The following is a 23,471-nucleotide window of genomic DNA, read 5'->3' as shown; positions in this document are numbered from 1 at the left end:
GGTGCCCGGCTGTCTGGAACCCAAAACGTGCTCTGCCTCAGAAGCTGTATAGCTTTTGCCTGTCCCCGAAGCTGTTAGCTTCTGTAGTTCACACTCTCAGCTGTGCAGACTAGTCTCCTCAGGATCTGGGAAACAAAATGGCTCCCCTAGGTGCTCTGGCCTGACACCATCTTCTTGTGCTTCTGAAGCCAGTCAACTACAGTGTACTTATTTTTTTTTAAATTTTTAATATTTTTATTACATATTTTCCTCAATTACATTTCCAATGCTATCCCAAAAGTCCCCCATAGCGCCCCCCACTTCCCTACCCACCCATTCCCATTCTTTTGGCCCTGGCATTCCCCTATATTGGGGTATATAAAGTTTGCAAGTCCAATGGGCCTCTCTTTCCAGTGATGGCCAACTAGGCCATCTTTCGATACATATGCAGCTAGAGACAAGAGCTCCGGGGTACTGGTTAGTTCATCATGTTGTTCTATGTAGAATAATAAAGAAATCTTTGAGTCGGAGCAAGCAAGGACTGAGTAATCAGGGCCGACTAGAGCCAGCAGAGGTCCTAAATATACAATTCCTAACAACCATGTGAAGCCTCACAACCATCTGTACAGCTACAATGTACTCACATACATAAAATAAATAAATAAATCTTTAAAAAAGTGCCCACCTCTGTACTTGTGTATTTTCTTATGTTATTTACCTCTACATTTATTTGAGAGGGATAATACCCAGAATGGGTTTGTTAATTATAATTAAAAATTACCCATACCTTGAGGCTACAGCAAAGCATACAGCTAATAAATTATATATAGATAAATAATACTAAAGAACCGTGACATTTAAATAGCAGGCTCATGGATTTCTGAGGAAATAGCTCCATGCACAATTGACAGCTTCAGTAGGATTAGGACAATTTAATTAGTGATAGTTAGAGATGGAATTTCCAGACTCCTGTGACTTTCCTTAATGAAATCTTCTTATCAAATACCTAGATGATATACAGGTGGAGTGATGAGAAGAAGACAAGAGAGTTCTTAAAGTCATTAATAAAAAGATTGCAAATCTCTAGAAATCAGTTCTAATCACGACAACTTTATCATCTTGAATTAGTAATGGAATATCTTTGTTATAACAGCGACCGAGAGAGGAAATAAGCCATATGGTAAATATGTAACAATCCAGTAGTTTATTAAAAGTGGACACTTAATATTCAAGGTCAGGAATTAAACAGTGAAAAGTACCATCCCTATTCAGCATCTAGATGAATGTTTTCTTTTAATTTTAAGGATCCTTCAGTTATGAATTGCTATGAAGTTACTTTGGATAATGGGTTTCTACAGATAGATAAGTACAGATAATCAAAAAGTGCTACTACCATAGTGTCTGTATAAGTGGGGCATGAGAAGAAAAGGAGTGACAATTGAATTGAAATTGTCACATGAAATGATTTTCTTCAAATCATATTAGCATGTGTTAAATGTTCAAAGTAATAGGCTTCATTCTGATGTCATATTTGTAACCTGAGGCTGCAGAGATATATCTAATACACTTGGATTGCATTCTCCTCCACTCCCTTTACCATCTTCCTCCTCTCTTGCTCCTTTCTCTTCCCTTGTGGTACCCTCCTAATCTGGCAATGTTTCACCCTGTGCATTCAACCGATTAATGGAACGATGTGAGACATGATATTCAGAGACTCATTCCTTCCACTTGTTTGAAAAGAATATCTCTCAGTTCTATCTGGCCCTGAAATGATGTCTTTGATCTTGATTCTGGCTAATTTTCAATTGTGTATTTATTCCTTTTCCCATTTGTTCAGTGATCAGTATTTTGGCTGATTCTGTGATTTGACTCTTGCAAGTAGTTTGGCAATAAACATGCATATTTGGGTGGGTTGAGATGGGCTTTGATTATTTCATTTTTGGTAGAAAATAAGGATTGATATTGGTCAAAGCATTCTTTATGAGCTTTGGAGTTGATTGGCAAGTTGCTTAGATTTCCCTAGATCTATTTACCTGATTAGCAAAACAGGAGTAGTCAATAGAGTTTATAAAATTGAAATGATATTTTACATAGAATTATACATATATTATTTATATATCCCATGGTTGGGCAGCTGGGAAATGCACAACATGTGTCTGTAGTACTAATGATACTTTTTTTCATTCTCCATCACCTGATTCCTCCTGTTCCAGTCCCCATCCCTCCCCCCAATGTCTATTACATTTCCTCTTCCCAGGGAGATTCATGCATCTCCTCTTGAACCCTCATTTCTTGTTCTCACTAGGTCTGTGGATTGAATCGTGACAGTCCTTTACTTTACAGGTAATATTCAACTTATGAGTACATGCCATGTTTGTCTTTCCCGGTCCAGTTACCTCATTCAGAATGATTTTCTCTAGTTCCACCCATTGGCCTGAAGTTTCATGATATCATTCTTTTCTTTTCTTTTCTTTTTTTTCAAACATTTGTTCCATTGTTTCTCTCCTCCCTTCTTCCACATCCCCTCCTGCTCTCCTGCCCAGAGCTGGGATTATGGTCATACATTACTGCATGGATCCTTTGCTTCCATTATGCTGGCTATCACTCAGAAATGGGATTACTAAATTGAAGAAACACATTTGAACTTGCTTTCTTATCAGAGCTTCTTGGGTGTGCCCAATGCCTGTGGATAATACACTCACCCTTGGGCCCTGTCTAACTGCCTGAGGGAAGAGGGGTCAATCATACCAAAACAAGCTCTGAAAAATCCAGCCAGTGCCACATCTGGCCGAAGACATCTGTCCCACACCAGCCTGCTGCTCCAGTCACAGCTTGAATGCATATAAAAGACACACAGCCTGAAGTATACATGGCAGGCCTTGTATATCACCAATAACTGAAGATATAGACAAGAATTCCCCTCTGCGTAGTCCCAGCAATACTATTTTTCCCCATAGCAGACACTTGGGGGCCACAGCCTGAGTGTGCCACGGCCTTGGGCTAGCCGTGAGAAGACAGTTGTAGGGTATGGAACTCGGACCACTCTCTGTACTTCCTTCTTAACAGTGGGTATCCTGGACCTTGGGAAACAAAGCTAGGTCTTGGCTCAGGCTGGGTACTTGGAACCTCACTTTCTTTGAGCACCCAGAGTAGAGTATGGCTCCAGCTGGCTCTCAGGAAGTATGAGGAATCCTTGAAAAGGCAGTTGTGAATTAAGGGTGGTCCCAGCTCCATACAGCACAAGTTTCTCTTTCAGAATCCATTACCCCCAGCCTACCACTCAACCTACAGGAGACATAGGACCCCTAGCCCAGCCACACACTGAAAGCCAGACTTCAGTCCACAGGGCAGGGGTGGGACCAGGGTGATTACATCTAGAGGAGGGACAAGGACCCTTTGGAGCCAGGAACAAAGTCCATCTCTGATTTGGGTCCAGGCAGGCTAAGCAGGAGCTGGTACCTTGGTTCTCTGGCTAGGCAGTCCATAAGTAGCCCTAACCATGCAGGGAGACTGTGTGCTGCTGCTATTTTGGGGTCTCAGGATACATCTGTTCTTTGGTGCCATTTCAGATGAGAAGGCTCCTTTCTCACTCCCACAGGATGAACCTACCACCCCACCTGGACTAACCTGGGTTTACTTCCTCTTGTGTAGTGGAGGAGGAAAACCCAGCCCTCTGGAATCAAAAGGTGAAGGAGGCCCTGTATGTTGCCAAAAAGCTGCAGCCCATTCAGACACCAGCCAAGAACCTCATCATCTTTCTGGAAGATGGCGAGTGCTCAAGAGATGGACACCCTAAAGCCCTGTATTCCAAGTATCCAAGGCCACTGATGTGTCCTGGAAAGCCTGGCAGCTCAGGCCTGACCAGGTTCTGTTCCTTCAGGGATGGGGGTGCTCACAGTGACAGCCATCCCTAAATAATAAAGGGACAGCTGCAACAGCATTTGGGGCCTGAGACACCCCTAGCTATGGCTAATACTCCTCAGTACTGTACCTGCCCAGAGTCAGAGGAGAGGCAATTGGAGGCAAGACACCACACCACAGTTGCAGATTCAGGATGTTGGCCTGGATTTCCATACCCTGCCAACATCTTTCAGCCAGACAAGCTGTCATTGTTTTCTTAACATCTGAGCCATACTCCATCTTGTAAATGTACAATTATTTTACCTGTTCTTCAGTTGAGGGGCATGTAGGTTGTTTCGAGTTTCTGGCAATTATGAATGAAGCTGCTATGAACATATTTGAGCAAATAAGTGTCTTTGTGGTAGAATGAAGCATCTTTTAGGCATATACAGCTGTTTCTTGGGGTATACTGATTGCCAATTTCTAAGAAAATAACACATTGATCTCTAAGGTAGCTGTACAAGCAATGGAGGGATGTGATCCTTGTTTTTATATGGGCTTACTTTGCCTGGAAGTAATATCAGGGGAGGTACCTAGAGTCATTGCAACATGATATGTTATGTTTGATTATATCCCCGGGAGGCCTCCCCTTTTCTGACAGGAAATAGAGGAGGAGTAGATATGGAAGGGAGGAGACAGGAGGTACTGGGGGGGGGGAGGAGAGAACTGTAGTGGATATAATACATGATAGAATACCTTAATTTAAAAATGATAAATATATCTATATTCTATCTCATTGGTTCCACATACTTAATCATGTCTTTAAATTTTTACTTCCTTTCAAAAGTGCTGTCCATATGACACTTTTGTTTTGTTGCTGTTTATAACTGCTTAATTTAGCTAAAATATTATACTTGTTAAGAAAATAATTATTTTGTTGATCAGATAAATAAGGGAAATATTTTGTTCTGAACACAAAATATGAATATATATTGAATTTTTCCTTAATTTATGTAACTATTTCCAATAGTAGAAATAACAAAAACAACAAATGATAAAGACTAAATCTCCTGTGACACTAAAATACCTAAATATGATCCTTTTCTTAAAAATAGCAAGACAAGAGACATATATAACAGGACTCACTACAGTACAGTAATGTGATAAATGGCAGTTTTCTTCATGAAGCATAGATAAAGATCCACTTAGAAGGAGAATATAGTGGTTAACACATTGTAAATTCTAATACAATCAGCTTGACTTGGCAGCTTTCACCTATATTTTTTATTGGTTATCTATTTCTTTACATTTCAAATGTTATCCCCTTTCCTGGTTTCTCCTCTGCAAACCCACTATCCCCTCTCCTCCCCCTGCTTCTATGAGGATGCTTCCCCACCCACCCTCCCACCCACCCACTCACTCTTGCCTCAATACCCTAGTGTTCACCTACTCTGGGGCATTAAGCCTTCACAGGACCAAGGGACTCCTCTCCCATAGATGTCAGATAAGGACATCATCTGCTACATATGCAGCTGGAGCCGTGGGTCCTTCCATGTGTACTCTTTGGTTGTTGGTAGTATAGTCCTTCGGAGCTCTGGTTGGTTGATGTGGTTCTTCTTCCTATGGGGTTGAGGGATGGGGCCACTCATCCATCTCAAAAATTTTAGTCCAGAATTGCTCCTGTCTGAAGGAAATACAGGGACCAAGAGTAGAGGGGAGACTTAAGGAAAGGCCATTTGGAGAGTGCCCCACCTGGGGATCCATCCCATCTGCAGACACCAAACTCACACTATTTCTGATGCCAATAAGTGCTTGCTGACAGAAACATGATAGCTGTCTCCTGAGAAGCTCTACTAGAACCTGACCAATACAGATGTGGATGCTTGCAGTCAACCATTGGAGTAAGCATGGGCACCCCAATGGAGGAGTTAGCAGAAGGACTGAAGGAGCTCAAGGGGTGTGCAGCTCCATCTTTTTTTTTTTTCCTTAATCCTCTATTTGCCATCATCAAAGTTAGAAAGAAGCAATGTGGACTAATGAGAGATCTTGGGAACACCTAAGTCCCTAAGATGAAAGCAAATCTGCAAACCCACAATGGAAGCATCTTGTGTCTTAGGTTGCAGCTCATGTACACAGGTTTCCCGAAAGTTCCTCTGTGTCCTTGAACTTAAGATCAGTAACCAAACTATTTCAATTTTCCACAAAAAAGGGATGATTTCCTTTATTTCTGATTTTCTTTAATTAAAGAAAAAAATGTTGCTTCACAAGAACAATAAAAGTGAGCCTTCTAGTAACGTGGGAAAAATTAGCCTATTCTTTGAGTGTCAAATTTCAGACAGCATTTTACTAAGTAAACCTCCAAACTCTCTCTAATCCAGGCAGCTGTAAGCAGAAAGATTTCCATGTGATTTCATTTCCATATTGCTGCTAAGACAGGCTAGCTCCCCAGCACTGCTTCCAGCCCCCCTTCATAGCTTAGAATGAAAAAAAAATCAAACAATCTGTTAATGAGCATTTGGTGAAGTGTAATGAATACAGCCTAATTCACTAATTGAAGCTCATTCCACAACTCTCCACTAATAAGCATCTTAATGTGCTTAACTGTAAGTGTCCAAAATAGTTATTGAGATGTGTGGAAATTACTCATTCTGTATGTGAAAATTTTGATAATGTTGCAGTTTGATTAATTGAGAGAAAATGTTTCACTAACAATGAATAAAATGTAAAAAGCTGGGAAACTGTGCCATTTTATCTTCAAAAATAAATTAATTGGCAAATAAAATACTTTTTAAAATAACCTTTATACCATAATAGAACACTAATTTAAATTTCTGAGAGATGCCAGAAGAGCTGATACTGAGAAATTTTCTGATTAACTTGCTTAAGGATGTGACAAATACTCTAATCAATATTTTATTAGTCTTATAAGGCAAAATAATACACTTGGTTTTAATAATTTTTTTCCTTTTTAATCATTTTAGCTCACTCAAGTTAGAAATGAGATCATGTCATGTGTTTTATCAAAACTCTTATTTCCTTGTTGTTTTTAATCCTTTCATCATACTGTCCTTTCTATGTAGTTTTTACTCCATCAGGAGGAGAAATTCCTCAAAAGGATGCTCCATCTATGAAATCTTTGTAAACAACACTAAGTCTTTCCAATTTACTCTTTTTTTTTTTTTTTTTTCTTTCCCAGAATTAAGATTAGGATCCTGAAGTCAATTCCAACTGGATAAGCCATCCACAATATTCAAGTTAGAAATTCAGATACTTTGAAACCTAAGAGATACTGGCATGTATATATATATATATATGTATATATATATATATATATACATAATATATGCAACACTCTTGTAGAGGATGATCTGGGTTCAGTTCCCAGTGCCCACATGGCAGCTTACAACTCTCTATAACTCGAGCTCTGGGGCCTGATAATATTTGACCTCTTCACCTGGCACCTATATACACACACACAAAATTAAAAATTAAAAATTAATTTCTTAAAAATTAAAAATATCTACTGTGTTTCATTTAAATCAATACTTCAAAATTTCATGTAGGAGTTTATTAATATTTAGCAACACTATAGAATATAATTAATTATCATTGTATAGAAATTAGCAAACGAGTAATGTCATTTTTTTAGGTTGGCCAAGAACCAACCTTCCTCGGGGATATATAATTAAAAAATATTAGAAAAAATGCTTGAAATTAGACGTGAAAGTAACCATGGTCTTCTTAGTATTTCTAGACTAAAACAAAAACAAAACAAAACAAAAACCCAAATAAACAAAACCATGGTAAAGCAACTTGGGAATTACTTCATATAGTTTACAATCCACCTGAAAGGGGAGTCAGGGCAGGAACTCAAAGCAGCAATTGCAGGCAGGTACTGAAGCCACCATGGCAGACCCCTGCTCAATAGCTTGTCCTGCGCCGAACTGGCTCAACCAGCTTGACTTTCTTAAACAAACCAGGCCCAAGGATGGCACTGCTGGCCTGGGCCCTCCCCCATCTATCACTCCAACAGATCCACATCTGCCCGTGAGTAAATCTAATGGAGGTATTTTGCCACTTGAGTTAAATTTATGTGGCCTTCTTCTGGAATGTGGGATTCCTGTTATCTGTAGAGCTGTAATCTCTAAGGCAAAGCTGTTCTCACATTGATGGGAGTGGGTAAGAGGGAGGGTCAGAAAACCAGAAAGCCTGAACTAGTCAGTGGCCTGATAGGACAGGTTAGCTTGTCATGGTAATCCTTGCTCGTGGAAGTCATTCCCAGGTGTTTTGTTTGGTGGTGGTAAGACACTACCAAAGGTCAGACGCGACCTTTGAATTTAAAACTGTACCCTTCCCCAGTCACTAACAGCCTCACATTAATCTCAACATTCAACATTTGTCCCTCTTCCCAGATGGACCTCCATGGAGACAAGTTGATAACAACAGCAAAATCTAACCAGGACAAATGCTTTCGTGAAAATTATTTATAAATACTGACAGGGTACAAAATGTTTCTCTTAAACTACCCATCTATGCTTAAGTAGTTTTCCCTCCTTCGCTTATTGAACCCAGTGCCTCCGAGGCCGCTGAAACTCCACTCCAGTGGGCTGAACAGAGCCCCGAGCAGAGCGGGAAATCTAAACCAGGAACAACTGGGCCACCGAATTGAAGGAGGATGTGATTCCAAGGGTTCCCTAAACCGGGCGGTATGTTGGGCACACACGCCAAAGTTGCTGGCTAAAGTTGGCAAGTCTTCCTAGAACAACTTCTAAGCGGGGCAGCTAAAAGTTTGGGGACTCAGTGGTTCCGGGGTGATGCTCGCCCGGTTCAAACGCTCCCTCCCGGCCTTGAGCGGCGACCCCTTCCCAGGGATGGCTGTCCGGAGCTGTGCAGAAGCGCCGGCCGGTTTCCCGGATGAGTCGGTACCGGGTGCGGGGACTGAAGCTGGGCCTGTAGCGGGCCCGGACAACGCCGCAGCCGCCCGCCGGGCACTGAGCGTCGGAGCCGGGATGGAGGGAAGACTCTCCAATTTACTCTTGAAGAGTAGTGTGTCATTCCTTTAAGGCTTTTAAAAAATATTTTATTTATTTATCTATTTATATAGCTATCTATTTATCTATCTACTTATCTATCCATCCATCCATCCACACACATACCCACCCATCTACCCCTTTATTCATCTGCCAATCCATCAATCTATCTACCCATTTACCCATTTACCTATCTATCTATCTATCTATCTATCTATCTATCTATCTATCTATCTATCTATCTATGCATCAATTTATCTATCTATCTATCTATGTATCTATCCATCCATCCATCCATCCAGCCAGCCAGCCATCTGTGAAGTGCATATCACAACTTGCTGGAGTTATTTCTTTTTTTCATGTGGGTTCAAGGAATTGAGCTCTGCCCTTCAGTCTTGAGGCAAGTTCTCTAACTCACTGAACAGTTCTACAAAACAGGATGTCTCCTTTTTTTTTTTTTTTTTTTAACAAAGATTATGCATGGGACCTGGTGCCTTTCACAGGAAAGAAGACCTTATATGCTGGGCAGGAGAGTGATTAAAAGCAAACACTAGGGTTTGAAAATATTGAATATTCAAAGTTCAAAGAACAGCTTTAAAAATGGGTGACAGTTTTACTCCTTTTAGTAATCCATTCCAAATGCATTTCAAAAGCAGGCAAAGATCTACAGTTCTTTTTGAGGATGGTCTCTGGGCTTATTTGTGTGATGATTTACATAGTGAGAGTTTACAAGGTTCTCATGTCAACAGACTGGTGGGAAGAAGGGCTTCAAACACAAAAGGAACTCTTCCTGGCCTGGAACTGTTCCTGGCCTCAAACTAACTTAGAACATTCTTGTATAGCTTACTTAATGGACAAAGAAAGCCCTTGATCTTGATGGAATGGGAATATCTGAGAAGGCAAACGTTCCTTGTGTTAGAGGATTAATGCCTGCTGTGTGTGGTCATGGTACTGACATGGTATTGCTAGAATCTGTTTTGTGGGGTTACAGAAATTAGGTTTGAAAACAAAGGGCCTGAATTTCTATTAAGGTGAAAAATGAAGTGTCTAAGCCATGATGAAAAGTAAGATTGTTAATGGGAACTTCTTGCAGGTTTGTTTCTGACGAGAGACACAGGGATGATGGTGTGTGATTGCATTGTTTCTTTAAGTGTGGAAAAGTAAGAGAGATTGTTTCAAAAGGAAGTCAGAACACTGGGCATCAAATATATAATTCTCCACATGGAGCAGGCATTATGATTGTCATCACTTATACTATTTTTATTTCATCCAGCAGATGAAGAAGTTTCACCTTGAAGTATGGACCAAACTGTATTTGAATCCCTCAGAGGAACAGAGGAGCACCAAGAGGTTGCGCTGCTTTAGAGACAACACTGTAAGCCAAAAATTATTTAAAGAAGTTTCTCAAGAATCCAGGCCCAGATCAACAGGGTGAGCATTATCTGTGAATCTGCTAGAAATGCAAGTTTTCAGGCTGACCTGATGAGTCGGGATTGCCTAGCTTTCTGGTTGCAGAAGCTTTCAGGTGATATTGAAATGTCCATTCACATCTGAAAAGGACCTTCTACAGAACCAATTCATGACCTCAGTCTATGACTCTTTGCCTTTAAGATTAGATACTAAAACCCCCAGAAGCCCAGACACAAGATTAACCAGTATCTTTAAGGAGACTTCACTTCATCTCAGTTAGAGACTGCTTGGGGAAATCCCATTTTACCAATAAAATATAATAATCTCTAACTTACATATGACTCCTATAAATCATGTTAATAACCTCAGCAAAAGGTTATCTTGGTAATTTATCTATATCAACCACTCTTCATTATGACCCAGACATTTAGAGATGCAGTCACAAATGTGACATCATGACAATTTCCAGGAGAGTAATTAGCAAGGGAAGGCTGCTGTCCTCTGAGCTGAGAATGAAGAAACAAGTGGGGGTAGTGGAATTTGTTGCACTGTGTGCCTTCAAATTTTACATAGCAGGAGAAGATACATAAACAACTTAAAGCATTTCATTTGCTTAACATGGCAGGGTGTCTACCCACAGGCGCATCTCAAGGTCAAGGTTCTTATAGTAAATTTATAATAGCAGAAGCTAATATTGCTCCCTCAAAGCTATTGTTCAGTTCCAAGTTCACATTATGAACAAGAATTGATGTGGCAAAATAAAACAAAGCACCCCACTCTCCCCTCCAACAAAAAGGAAGAAAGGACAAATGATGATGTCACAAAATGAACCTAAATTTCCAGTTGCCTTTTTACATTATTAAGGATGAATTACTCAATTGGGAGTTTATGGGTGCTGAGGGGGTGGGCATTTGAATAACATCACCGTATGGAGAAAGTGGTACCATTTATAGACTTCTGGGAGTAGGTGTGGCATTGTTGGAGGATGGGTGTCATTGTGGGTGGTCTTTGAGGTTTCAGAAACTGAAGTCACACTCAGTGGCTCACTTCTTGCTGCCTGCTGATCCAGATATAGACTGTCAGCTACTTCTCCAGCATTACATCTTCCTGCATTCTGCAGTGCTTCCCACCATGATGAAAACTGACAAAACCTCTGAATGGTAAGCCACCCCCAATAAATGTTTTCCATCAATAAGAGTTGCTGTGGTTATTGTGTCTCATCACAGCAATAAAATTGAGTAAAACAGGAAGGGAGAATCCCTGTTTTAGGAAGAATGCGGTCATCAGTAGGTATCCCATGCTTAAGTGGGTGATTACCATACCTATGCACATAAAGAAGGGGGAGGGGCAAGGGGAAAGAAGGGGTAGAAGGGGGAAGGGGGAAGGGGAAAAGAGGGAAAGAGGAAAAGGGGGAAGGGGAACAAGGAGAAGGGGAAGAAGGGGAAGGGGAAGGGGAAGGGAAAGGGAAAGGGAGTGGAGGGGGGAGTGGAAGAAAGGGGAGGGGAGCAAAAGGGAGGGGAGGAAAGGGGAGGGGAGGGGAGAAATCAGAACAAAATGGAAGAGAGAAAAGAACTCTGAGAGTCAAACAACTAAATTGTTATAGTTACACATATACATGTATCCATATGATGTTTTTTTGAAAGGTTAACAGGCATTTCAACTGTAAAAAGAGGCAATTTATTGTATTGGAAGGCCATAGATTCTTGTAAAGAGAAATAATGCTTAAATGTTGAATTTGAGTTTGCCAAATGACATGGCCTAAAGCAAGCAGCAGGCTACCTGAAATGATGTACAAAGGATACTTAGTGTTCTACCAGTTTGTTTTCTCAATTATTTGGAATTGACAGCAGGGGAAGGTTACCCAGCCAGGAGCCATGACTCTCTAATGTGCTTTGTGTGTTAGCATCTATGGAAATGAGACTTTCGTGATCCATGTCACTTGGTGGCCAAGTTTTAGGAAAGATATTTTTGTTGTCTCTGTTCTCTATTTCTGGTTAGAAGCAAAATTAAAGAACCTAAAGATTCAGGTCAGCCTGGTGCCTGTAGCATCATGAGATGATTACACAGAAAATGATCTATGTAAGAGCATCCTCATAGATTAATAACTTCTACTTGATTAAATCATAGGAAGGTTGACATTGCATAAAGGCACCCAGTTTTATCCTCTGCTGCTCCTGTGGTAAATGGTTATCACTTAAGGTATCAAGGGTATGTGGGAGAAGACTGGAGAGTTTGTAGAGACACTCAGTGTAGGCTCCTCTGCATTTCTGATTGAATTTGTAAGCAGAGGACTTTGCAGGATTTTGTTCAACACCAGGGTACTTCCCCCAATAGAATAGAACACAGTTAGAGATTCATAATTTTGCATACATTTACGATCCATGACTGTCCTCTTTGTTTCCTATTATCCTTTGCAGGGATCAGATTCATGAAAGTAAAAAGACAAGAAATGCCAATTTTAAAATTCAAGAGAAAAAGACCATGAACTTCTACTCCCCACCTCCAATTCACCAGCTCATAATACCCTGAAGTCAGATTCACTGAATGGTAAAATAGTAACACATTTTTCTTCCCTTCACTGACCTTATTAGTTTGATCCTTACACTGTGAAGAAAAGAGTGAAATGTAGCCATCTGATATCTCTATTGTGCGGGTGTGTTGGTTTGTATAAAGAGGGAAAGGGGAAGACCTCCGCCTCTTAGCTGCATTTTCTGCGCTGGGACACATTACACAACTGCTCCTTGTTGAACTGTAATTATAACAGAGCCACCTCTATAAACATGAATACAGGGGAAACTAATTAGGTGCTGACAATAAGCAAATATTATTCTCTTAATTAGATCTTCTTCTATTGGAAATTCTGCTTTGTTCTTGCTACTCTAGTGTGAATGACATTTGAATCATAACAGTGTCTCACAGAGCAGTCTTTCAGGGAAGAAATAGACAGGCGCAATGACACAGTCAGTGAATACCTTTTCACATCTTTGCTAATCTGAAGTCAATGAAATGCATTCCCCAAACAGCTGCGTTGGCTGATTGGTATACTTGCATAATCACTTCTGAACCAGCACACATTGCATCATTTTAGTATTCATATATTTTTATAGTTCTTTTGTTACATACTTTTTTCTTTTTTTTTTTTTTTTTTTTAATGTGGCTGTTTCCTATCCTTTAGTTGGGAAGCTGAGCCCTGGGTTGGGATGAGGAATCTGCAGGACAAATCCAGTTTGGTAGTTTATCCATTTTACATCTCCTCTCCTCAAAACTCAAGTGTCTCTCTCTGCCTCTTTCTCTTTCCCTCTTGATCTCTCCTGAACCATCACATGGGTTTTAAAATATTTGAAAACTGGGGTTGGGGGGCGGGGCATCTCCTTCACTCATGCATACTTTGTGAGTGTAGGTGATAGGGAAGGAGACAAGAATATATTTTAGGGACTTATACTGTTTGATCAATAGAAATCTCTAACCTATGAAACAGACATCTGAGAAGCATGCTGAGACAGTAGACGTGTGAGGGTCATGCCTATGCCCCCTGCTTAATGAGCACACATTTCGCCATGTCACTCAGAAGCAGAATTACACTATTTGAACACTAACGTCTTTAAAAAGAGGTATTTTAAGAAGTAGGTAAGACCCTTCATATAAATAACTAAATAATGCTTTAACTTTCATATTTTAAAAGGCAAAACAGAATTTATTATATCCTGACATTTGTAAATTAGAAATGAAGTTCAATGGATTTATTTTTGTGCCTACTATCTAAGTAAAAAAATTTTAAAAGACACTGTAGAAAATATTCCAAAATCTCCAGAAGTCAATGGCACAATGGCACATTCCATAGAACAGCTACACTGCTCATCAAAACATAACAGTGAGATTTTAGAAACTGTAAAACCGGCAATTTCTAGAGTGTTCATTTTGAGGTGTGGGTCCGGAAAAACATACACTGAAACATGTTTTCAAACTTTGAGGCCTTTTGGGAAGATGTCATATTAGAGGCTGTATTTGAATGAATACAGTAAAAAGAAATAAGGAGGCTGTTGGGCCATTATAGGACTATATGCTTTTCTTTTCATTTATAATTTACCTTTCCACTTGTCTTTTTTTGTTTTTAATAATCTATTATCTATATAAATATGGAGTTATAGAACTAGCCAATATTATTTAATAATGAGTGGACCTTAAGACTGATTAGTGATCTCTTGGAAGGAATATCGTACCATTCTGGTCATCCTTGTAGTTCCTAGACTTTCCAGATGGGTAAGACTAATGTTCTTTCTCTCTTAGCAGTTTGAATAGCATCTTCCAATGCTACCAGAGCTGGATCTGGAGATGGAAAATTTTGCCTAAGTTCCAGCTCAATTTCTCTGAGTCCTGTATATGAAGGGAGTGGCAAGTTCAGCAACAGGGTTTTGTTTGCAAGTGGTGGAAGGAAACCTAGGTTAAAAAAAAAAAAAAAAAAAAAAGCCTATGCTGTTGGGGAGTTTCTCTGACTTTCTCAAAACAAGAACTTGAAGGGATACATCCTATGACTGGTGGCAGCATTTCTGGTGGGTTGGAGTTAGTGGAACCATCCTCAGTAGAGACTACCAATTTAAATCACTGTATGTGTGGTTCATTTTCAATGGTGGCTTATGAAACCTTTAGTGCAAAGGTTATTTATAAAAGAAACAGGAAAAAAAAACATTAAATGCATGAAATATATAACACTTCAGTCACCCCTCCCCCATGTAACGATATGAATGATTTTGGGTGTAAATATTATGGGAAAAAGTAAAGAATTTGGGCTTAAATAACATCCATTCATTCATTTATTTAATAATATTTCTTCCATAACTATCCTTAGCCACTCATGTTCCTAGATATGTAAATGAACTCAAATCATTCATTTTTATACTTCCCATCTATTTAGTTAGAAATAATTCCTACAAACATATGTATTAAAACCGATGTCGAAACAGAGTGGAACACAACACCAACTGTGTGTGAGGTGATTTTTAAGGTGGGGCTTGAGGGCAATAGAAACATTCAAGTGACAAGGACATTCCAGACAGAGGAAACACCAGCATGGGCAAGGAAGAAGACAGAGCCAAAAGTGGACGAGGAGACAGAAGGTTGGGATATAAATGCTGCTTGTCTCTGCTCTCAGCAGGTCTTCCCACAGCCTCCTGCTGCTCTCAATCTATTTTCTTGCTCTGCAGTTCCCCTGCCCTCCCCAATCTACTATTACATTCTCAATCCCCCTCCTCCACCTCCTCACCTCATGTCCAAAACACATGGGTATATGAGATAAGCCTTGAGCCAGTTAGTGAGAGTTGCTATGCGTGTGTTGGGGGTAGAGGGTGAGGGGCGGGGTATGCAGTGCAGGAGCTTCAGAGAGGGTGAAGGGCAGAGAAGTGAAGAGCACCCAGGCTTACAAGCTCATGATTGCCTCCCTTCACCTTGAAACCTTTCTTGCTGTTCCCTGGCCACCACTGTGCTTTGCCAAATGATTTTAACTGATAGTGTGCTATGGGCTGATTCAAAGGAAAACGAAAAAGCAGATTGTCAAGTTCTTTAAATGAGAAATAGAAAATGCCCACCCACCCCCCTCTGCCAAAAATAAATCATGGATTATTTACAAAGGAAACAAGAGTGCTTGAACCGAAACCAACTCCCCCCCCCCCCAAAAAAAAAAGAAATGAAAAGAAAGAAAGAGATTCAGAAGAGTCATCCAATCAAGGATTTAATTCATAGGCTCTCCTTAAGCAGTCACTGCCAGGTGACACTAATTAGCGTGAAGAGTTCACAGGTGTTACCCTGCAAGGGAAATAAATAAAAATGAATAAATAAGAAAACTGCAGCTTGAACTTCTCTACCTGTGTCTCACCTAGCCGTCTCCAAATATGTCACTTGTCACCGTTATTTAAAATATAATATGTTAGTTACAAATCAACTGTATTTCACTTGTAAATGTTTCTTCCTCCATGAATATAAATATCTGAATATCCATCCATTTGTGTTTCTACAAGTGCATTCACGTTCATACACTAAATATTTAGTATTCCCTGTACTAGATATTTTGCATGATTCTAGATACTGAAAAAAAAAAAAAAAAAGCTTGTTCTTGCTTTGGGGGCTTTTAGGAGAACAATAAGAAAATTAGATGGCATAGTTCGATGGCTGCTGTTTTAATGTTGTTGGAGCAGATATAATGCAAGAGAGGATAAAAGTGCAGTCACACACAAGGGGTGCTATATATTATCAAATGCCTTTTAATGCCAGTAATGATTGAGATAGAGTTCAGAAAAAAAAATGGATATTGTGAATTTCACATAAAATAGAAAGAAAAGTTTTGCAACAAAGAAAAACAAAACCAGGAAACCTTGTTGAGTTTGTACACAATTCAACAATTCAGAGTAACAAAGTCATAAGATTTTGGAGCTAAGACAGTCATCCAAAGACAACAAAGGAACTAATATTTGAACTATTTCTAAACAGCTTAGAGTATTTTGCATAGAATTGCATCCCTTACTGGAGAGAACTCTTGTACCAAGTGAGTTATAGAGAGTACATGATAAAGTGTCTATCAAAATTAAACCTAATAGAGTTAGGAGATTTTTTTTCTTGTGGTATATGAGTTTACTATGTAAGAGATATCTTGATTTTACCACCTGTAGTGGGATAAACTTAAATTCATGTCTTAGCAATACTAGAATTTTGCTTATGAAAAGTTAATTGTAGCACACAGAGGAGGAAAAGTGGAAAAATGCAAACCCGAATAAAGTTCACTGTAGCGATTGAGCATTAGCAAGCTGGAGGACAGATATCGGAAATCTCGTCTACATGGTTTTTATGTTTCTGTGACTGAGAGATGTTAAAGCACAGACAGACAGGGGTCAGAAATGAGAGGAAAAGAGATATAGAGACAGAAAATACTCACAGAAAGAGAGAGGGAAACACAGAAATATTCACATAAAGGGAGATATAGATAGATAGATAGATAGACAGACAGACAGACAGATAGATATAAAGAGATAGAGAGATAGATGGTAGATACTCACAAAGAGAAACAAATATACAGACTACACAGAAGTGTTGCAGCTCATTATTTAAAGAAGTATTTCTGCACATGTTGGATAATTTCACAAATCATATTTAGAGTTTATTACATTATTCAAGTGAATCAAAATTTCTGTTTCAACACAAGGAGATCGCACCTAGAAACACACCACATCTGACCTTCAAGATATGGGGTAGAACAAAGTTTCTGATGCTTCTAACGTCTGCAGGAACTGACTGCACTCTCTGTGACCAGCAGTGCTCACACATCACTTGTGCCCGCTCTTTCACTTGCTGTTAGTTAGAAGATTCTAAGTCCTGAACATTTCTGGTTCCACAAATTCATTCACAAGCTTATGTAGAGTAAAAGATTAATATAATGGCACTTTGCATGACAGAATGAATGATTGTTTTCTTCAATAGAGATGTCCTACTGTGAAACAAGCAATGCTTGGCCTTCCTGATGAGTTTACCTGAAAGTTTCATGTTATGATTGACAGGAGAAGAAGGAATTATTTAGAGTATAATAAATACTTTGGGTTGTAATATGGCATTAAGTAATGTTGAAGGATAAATTAAATTATCCCTATTTTAATTATATTTTACTACTAGCCAAAACATCATTTTAATGATGATAACTTGTCTCTAATATAAATCGAAATTTTGATAACAAGCACTATGAGACTTCTCTTGACAATTATATTGTACCAGATTATGATTATATCATAACGTTAGGGTTTTAATTACATGAAATCGTGATTTCTAGAAAGTAGTATACGTTTTATGTGTGTAATATAACATAAAAATGGAAGTTAGCAAATTTGCTTTGTAACAAAAAAATTATACAAATCCTGTTCTTAAAATCAGAAAAGAATGACCCAAGTAATAAAAGCTGATAAATATTTTTTTCAGATTTCTTTTTTAAATATATTCTTTACTAGGTATCATCTTCATTTACATTTCAAATGCTATCCCAAAAGTCCCCCATACCCTCACGCCCCTACCCACCCACTCCCACTTCTTGGCCCTGGCGTTCCCCTGTACTGAGGCATATAAAGTTTGCAAGTCCAAGGGGCCTCTCTGCTCAATGATGGCTGACTAGGCCATCTTCTGCTACATATGCAGCTAGAGACATGAGCTCTGGGGGTACTGGTTAGTTCATATTGTTGTTCCACCAATAGGGTTGCAGACCCCTTTAGCTCCTTGGGTGCTTTCTCTAGCTCCTCCATTGGGGGCCCTGTGTTTCATCCACTACCTGACTGTGAGCATCCACTTCTGTGTTTGCCAGGCACCGGCATATCCTCAAAAGAGACAGCTATATCAGGGTCCATTCAGCAAAATCTTGCTGGCATATGCGATGGTGTCTGTGTTTGGAGGCTGATTATGGGATGGATCCCCGGGTATGGCAGTCTCTAGCTGGTCCATCCTTTTGTCTCAGCTCCAAACTTTGTCTCTGTAACTCCTTCCATGGGTGTTTTGTTTCCAATTCTAAGAAGGGGCAAAGCGACCACACTTTGGTCTTCGTTCTTCTTGAGTTTCATGTGTTTCACAAATTGTAACTTGGATATTCTCAGTTTCTGGGCTAATATCCACTTATCAGTGAGTACATATCATGTGAGTTCTTTTCTGATTGGGTTACCTCACTCAGGATGATACCCTCCAGGTTCATCCATTTGCCTAGGAATTTCATAAATTCATTCTTTTTAAAAGCTGAGTAGTACTCCATTGTGTGAATGTACCACATTTTCTGTATCCATTCCTCTGTTGAGGTACGTAGATACAGGAGTTTTAAAATTATCTTCGCATATATTCATTGTGTGATCATAACAAACCACTGAACCATTCTGAGTTCTGCTTCCCATGTTTTTGTCATTTCAATTGCAGTGATTCTGACCTTTTAAGAGTGAGATGAGTTGGCCTGCATGGTGGCACATGACTTTAATCCCAGCACTTGGGAGGCAGAGGCAGGTGGATCTCTGAGTTTGAGGCCAGCCTGGTCTACAGAGTGAGTCCCAGGACAGCCAGGGCTACACAGAGAAACCCTGTCTTGAAACAAACAAGCAAACAAACAAAACAACAACAACAACAAAAAAGAGTGAGATGAGTCTAATGTATAATCAGTATTCCTAAGGGTCATTATGTTTACAAGTGAATATGCCAACTGTGCAAGCAATGAGTCCATTGGTCCTTTCCAATACATATAACACAAAAGGGCGGGGGGGGGAATATTTGATGAGGAAAATAAAGCAGATTCAGCAAAACCAGAAGCAACTAAGCTGAAGAGTCTCCAAGGGTCTCCAAGGAAATTCTCACTTGCAATTACCAAAACAGATTTATTCTCTTAGAAATCCAGAGGGCTTTAAACCAAAGTGTGTATCTCTTTAGGGCCCTTTAAACTGCTTTTATCACTCTCTTACTTTTGAGCACCCCAAAACAGCAGTAATATACATCAGCAAAACTGCTCTCAGTAGTTTGAATTGTTTCTATTATCACCAGTTACTGCATTTCATCCATGCAGCTCTGCTTGATTCATTCCTGCCAGCATTGGGGTGGCTTTTCTGTGTCACCCACTAAGTTTGATAGTGAAGAGACAAGGTGGCCACAAGATATAAATTTGCAGAGTTTTGTCCTATTCCAATATAATTTATTAGGTTATATTCTAAGCATTTAGGATAAAATGAGTAGAGCTTAATGATCAAGAGTAATTTTTTTGTCAGCTCATTAGGTAGATTGGTGAATAATTCTGCCCTCAACAACCATTTGGTACATACAGTGGGGGAGACAGATTATGATTTAGAGATAAAGGGATTACATTTTGGGAACAAACCTGATTGTTTCCTTTTAGAAATCTAATTACAGTGTCAAGCAAACAAATTTTAATAAAGAATTAATTCTACATTTGCAGCTCACAGCAATATGAAATGGTCAGTGTATGAACTTCTGAATCTGATACAATCTGGCAAAAGAGAAAAATTGCAAGGGTACAAACTAAGAGATGACACTTTGACATTGAATGATGCACAAAACTGATGACTCAAAGCTATTCATGTATGGAGGACGGCTTTCTTCTAAAATTCTTACAATTATTCTTTCTCCTTGAATCACTTCTAGGAGTAAACAACTGAATTAAATTATGTGTAAGAAATTTGTTCACACAATTCATTAGCAACAATAGCCCAATATATTTTAAAATCTCACATTAAATTCAACAAGGCATGTATCCAGCTCTGGTTGAGCCCTCAGAATTCTGCAAACTGTCTACTCCCAAGACTGGAGAATGATAATTTCAAGGCATTCCAAATGGTTTTATATAACCTGGCAGTCAGTTCACCTGGATAACATTCAAAACTCTAGGAATCCAATGGAGACCCTCCTCCTGTCTGGCTCTGCTCTTAGGTTTACACTCCAACATTAACTCACCTCCCTTCACTACTGCTACTGCTGCTAGTGCTGAAGTTTCTGATTTCTCAGTAGTTAGGTCTCCCATCTCCAGTCTAGTTATGAACCATTCCTATGAAGAGCATACTTTCTGAAATTTATTTCTTTTATTTTATGTATAGAATTATTTTCCTGCATGTATGCCTGTGCACTGTGTGCATACCTGGTGTCCCATAGAGGTCCGAAGAGAGCATTAGACTCCTGAAAGTAGAGTCACAAATTATTGTGAGGCACTATGTGCCCGGAACTGAGCATGTACCCTATACAGAAGAGACAAAGGTTTTCAACTTCTCAGTCTCATCGACTGTCTCGTGGAGATATTAACTCCCTGGGTTTATGTTGGCCTTCTTCTATTTATAAAGGGAAAATTACCATCTTATTGCACACTTAGGCTGTGTTCTAGATACTCTTCTTTTGTCTTTTGTTATTTCAAATAAACATCTAAGAGAACTAAAGAGTCCCAGCAAGTACTTAAAAATCTTCTTACGGAGCAAGTTCTCTGAAAATGAAAAAAGATGACAGTAAGATTGATGGAAGATGGCCTTTCATTCACCAATAACCCCAGTTATTGGCAAGTGCTTCTTAGGCCAACGCTCTGTTCCTTCATTGAGCTCTTATCCTGGGGATTACTTTCTGTGGAACATTATGATTTATTTACTGTCCTGGCATGCTGGAAAAAGTCTGCCACTAATGCCTGATAATAAGCAGAAACATAAATCAATGTAAAAATTGAACCCTTCTTCCCCATGTATTTACAGTCACTGCTTATTATCATTTTTGCATCTTCAACCATAAAAGACCCTTTAAGGAATGTTTTATGTAAAGAATTTAAATCCCACGAAGCACTGGAACCCCAATGGAGGAGTTGGAGGAAGGACTGAAGGAGATGAAGGGGTTTGCAAAACCATGGGAGGAACAACAATATCAACCAACCTAAACCCCCAGAGCTCCCAGGGACTAAACCACCAACCAAAGAATACCCATGGAGGGACCCAGGACTCCAGCTGAATAAGTGGCAGAGGATGGCCTTGTCTGGCATCAGTGGGAGGGGAATCCCTGGGTCCTGTGAATGATTGATGCCCCAGAGTAGGGGAATGATAAGACAGTAGGGCAGGAGTGGGTGGGTGGATGGGAGAGCATGCTCATGGAGGCTGGGGGAAGGAGGTAAAGTAGGAGGTTTACGGGGGGGGGGGCAAGGAGTGGGGAATAACATTTGAAATGTAAATAAACAAAATAACCAGTAAAAAAAAAGAATTTAAATCCAATATAACACAGAGAATTTTAATATGAAGCAAAGATTCTCATTATTTGTCTGTGAGTAAATTGAGGACAGACTCTTTGTCCTTTCGTAAATATTGAGGCCACAATTTAATTTTCTCATTAGGTTTCCAAATACATTAAATAACATAAATGTTTTATAAATGGCACATAGGTAAAGAGGGCATGAATGTTGTCAGTCTCTGTATTTCAGAAAATAGAAGCAGAATGGTCAAGAGTTCAAGGTCACTCTAAAGTTTGTTATTGTAGTTTTTGAATCAGAAAGTGAAATCATCATGATGTGTCATATCATTATTCTATCATCATACAAGGTAGGCTTCAGCCTTTGGTTTGATTGTAGACAGATCAGTGATAATTTCACAGCCTCTAGACCAATAAATAAATAAATAAATAAATAAATAAATAAATAAATAGTTGAAAAAATGGATGATTAATTATATGCATCATAGGTAATAAGAAATACTGCAAACATGCTTTTTTTCTTGGATAAATAACGGACATACTTTTGTTCTAAATTTGTTAAGTTTGTTTGTATAAATTGTTTTGTTATATTGTGTATCAAAATAGAGAAAAGAAAACTTACCAGGAGGGTGACTACAAGTATGAATGAAGTATTTCCATGTAACAATTATAGTCAGACAAAAGGCTAAATATTTCCAACAGCTTGAGTGATGCAGAATTTTAATCTACTTTAGATGTTCAAATCTATGCACAGACAATAGAACTTAGAACTGCAAAAGGACCATTTGTATTTGCAAATTATTTTCCCAGGCTTGGTTTCCCCTGTCTTGCTAGTCACATTATTCCTTGTATTTATAGGACAGTTGCAAAGCAGTTAAAATAGAGCAGTATGTAAATTCACACTAAATAATGCAAAGATGCTCATAGGAGTCAGTTTCCCAACTTGTTGCAGCCATCATCACATGCAAGAAACAAGAGATGGGAAATTAGAAGGGAAGGTGAAGCTGCATGCCTTTGCAAAGCTAAGGCAGATTAATGAGCTAAGCTAAGGTAGATTTCATGCTGGAATCTTATGTTCTATATGTAAAAACTGTATTCATTTCATTTAATTCAATTCACATATACATGGATAGCAACCTAAGGTTTTTTTTTTTTTTTAAACAACATAATTGGTTCTTGGTTAATTTGCCTTTTATGCATGTATGAGGTAGAATAACAATGATACTTATTGATAAATACTGGCCAACAGACCTTCAATTTAATAAGGCATTATGGATAGTTCCTTGATGCTATTGAAACTCAATTGTGAAGCCCTATCTAAAAAATTATTAGCTAGCCCTTCTAAAAAATGCATATATATATTATATTATTGATATATATGATACACAATATATTGTATATTATAAATAATATTATGTATTTCTTACAATTGCATGTTATATAATATATATTATATTTATATTTATATAAATATTTATATTATATATCTATTAT

This window comes from Mus caroli, unplaced genomic scaffold (genome assembly GCF_978045245.1).
Source record: "Mus caroli unplaced genomic scaffold, Mus_caroli_1 scaffold_10, whole genome shotgun sequence".
Lineage (NCBI taxonomy): Eukaryota > Metazoa > Chordata > Mammalia > Rodentia > Muridae > Mus > Mus caroli.
This window is presented reverse-complemented; position numbering follows the sequence as displayed.